This window comes from Vombatus ursinus, unplaced genomic scaffold (genome assembly GCF_900497805.2).
Source record: "Vombatus ursinus unplaced genomic scaffold, bare-nosed wombat genome assembly UNPS02014942.1, whole genome shotgun sequence".
NCBI classification, from domain to species: Eukaryota; Metazoa; Chordata; class Mammalia; order Diprotodontia; family Vombatidae; genus Vombatus; species Vombatus ursinus.
In genome coordinates, this window is record NW_020954720.1 from 22,424,988 (window position 1) to 22,428,041 (window position 3,054).

A 3,054-nucleotide genomic window follows, 5' to 3' on the forward strand; every position below is an offset into this window, starting at 1 on the left:
GACCAATGACCTCAAGGGTGGTGTTTTAGACTTGTGTGTTAACTGGATTTAAGTAAGGCAGAGTTGCACAAAGTCTAAAGCCTCACTCTCTCTTTCAGAGTCATTCAGGTCCCATGGCAAGACAAAAGTTAAGATGACTGGCGATAGCTAGTATGTAATAGATGGCCTTGGCATCTTTGATTCTTATCAAACTCTAAGCACTCCACAGCACCTGCTTTAGCAGCCTTCATGGCCATTGGCACAAATGGTTCTCATCTTCTCATTCTACCAGGGGAAGCCTTAACATCCTTGGGGAAGACATCCACTATGTCAATGATGGGTCTGAGGCTTATTAGTTACCCTCAACCTGGTTTAGCCAGTCTGATGAGATGGTATATTAGGGTGTGGGTATTGTATATGCTATGCCTTCTTGGAGCCACTGGTGGGAGCTGAGTGAAGGTGAACACCAAAGCTGAATGAATGGCCCTGAAAAAGGCTCAGCACACCCTCCTACCAGAAGTTCTAGTCTCCCTGAACATTCCATAAACACCAGTGAAGGAATAAGGTCAGTGTTAGGTGATTTGATACAAAATGAGGCCTTTTGACAGCTACATAGTGTAGGATAGTAATATCATGACCTAGAAAGAAAAACAAACAAACAAACAAACAAAAAAAACAATTCCAGGACTACATGGTGGCTGTGATACTTTAATAAATATGCATGACTTTTTATCCTCAATACCGAATACAATACCTAGCAATTATTAAAGGTTCATTGATTGATGAACCAAAATTGAAATAAGAAGTAAAATAATATTTGAAGCAATTATGATACAGCTTTACATAATAAATAGACTTTATTCAAAAACAGATCCTATGGTTCAGAGAATTTTCTTTTTCAGTTTCAATCAAAATCTATTCATGTCTTATATGCCTTATTTAATGGGAACCAAAGCCAAGAACTCCAGTTAGATATTAAAATCTACAGAAGAAAATTCAGGATATTCCTCTCTCCTCACATTTTCTACCTGGGAAAACAAATAGATATTGAGGAAAGAAAGAAATCAGTCAATCAATAAGCAAATGCTCATTAAATTCCTAATAAGCAGCTGGGTAGCATGGTTGATAGCTAATGTTGGCTTTGGAGTCAGAACGATCTGAATTCAAATCCCATCTCAGAGACTTGCTAGCTGAAAGACCTTGAGGAAATTACTTAAAATCTCTCAATTTCAGTTTCCTCAACTATAAAATGGGGATAATAAAAGCATATATTTCACAGGGTTGTTTTGAGGATCAAGTGACATATCATAAGAAGTGCTTTGAAAACTTTGAAGTGTTATATAAATGCTGACTGTTACTTTTTCTCCTACTATGTGCCAAGCACATATATGCTAGGAATAGGGAAATAAATGTAAAACATTCTCTGCTCACAAGGAACTTCTATTCTACAGGGAGAGACAACCTTTAAATATGTATATATGGAACACATATAAAAACAAAATCAATGCAAAGTGGTGTGGGGTGCAGGAGGTAGTAGGAGTTGTGGAAATTGGGAAGGTCTTCAGAAAATCCATTGTTTGTTCTCTTCCTGCCTACTCCTAAACAAGTCTTAGATGTTATCTGGGTCAATAAAAAGAGAAAAATACAAGTATAGTTTCTTTTTCCTTGTTTGGATTCACAGTTGTTTCTCTTACTACCTTCTCCATATAATCTAGATACTACCAGAATTTTAGATAAAGGATAAGACCCACAAGTGTATTGGACTCTACTAAAATGGATATTCATTAGAAATGAAGAATTTCATAGAGTTCTCTAACATTTTCACAGATATACCTTGAAGATTCAGTTCAATGAGAGTAGTTAAATGGCGTCAAAGAACTGATCTATTGTAATTTAAGGTCTGAACTAGATTAAAATTTAATTTTAATATATTTAACAAAAATAGTAATTATATGTATATATATTTCACATATAAATGCATATACATATGCACATACACATACATATATACTAAACTTTGCTGCCATTTCAATATGAAATATGTAGATTTTTTTACTTTATTGTTTAAAAAAATCAATTTTTTTAAACATTCCTTTCTTTTTAAATTTTAGGTTTCAGATTCTCTACCTTCCACCCATTGAGAAAGTAAGTGTTATATCAATTACACATATGAAATCATGCAAAACATATTTCCATATTAGCCATATCAAAAGGAAAGAAAGTGAGAGAGAGAGTGTGAGAGAGTGAGAGAGAGTGAGAGAGACTGAGAGAGTGAGAGAGAGAGAGAGAGAGAATATTTTAGTTTTTACTCAGAATTCCTCAGTTCTTTCCTTGGAAATGAAAGCATTTTTTCATCATGAGTTCTTTGGAATTGTTTTGGATCCTTATATTGATCACAGTAGTCAAGTCTTTCACAGCTGATCATCATTACTACATTACTGTTACTGCACACAATGATCTCCCAATTTTTCTCACTTTACTTTGCATCAGGTCATACAGGTCTTGCCAAGTGTTTTCCAAAACCACCACTGTCATCATTTCTTATGGCACAACAATACTCCATCAAAATTACATTCCCAAACTTGTTCAGCCATTCCACAGTTGACAAGCACCCCCTCAATTTCCAATTCTTTGCCATCACAAAAATAGCTGCTATAAACATCTTTTACAGATAGGTTCTCTTCTTTTTTCTTTTATCTCTTTGCAGTACAGACATAGTGAAAATAATACCAGATCAAAGTGTATGCACTTTCCATACAAATAAAGTCAGATCTAGATAATTGGAAATACATCAGTTGCTCATGGGTACGCTGAACAAATATAATAAAATGATAATTCTACCTAAATTAATTTACTTATTCAGTGCCATACCAAACTACCAAAAATTATTTTATACAGCTAGAAAAATAATAAAAAGATTCATTTGGAATAACAAAAAGTCCAGAATATGAAAGGAACTAATGAAAAGAAATGAAGGGGAAGTTGGCCTAGCCATTCCAGATCTTAAATTGTATTATAAAGCAGTAATCATCAAAACTGCTCGGTACTGGCTAAGAAATAGAGTGGTGGATCAGT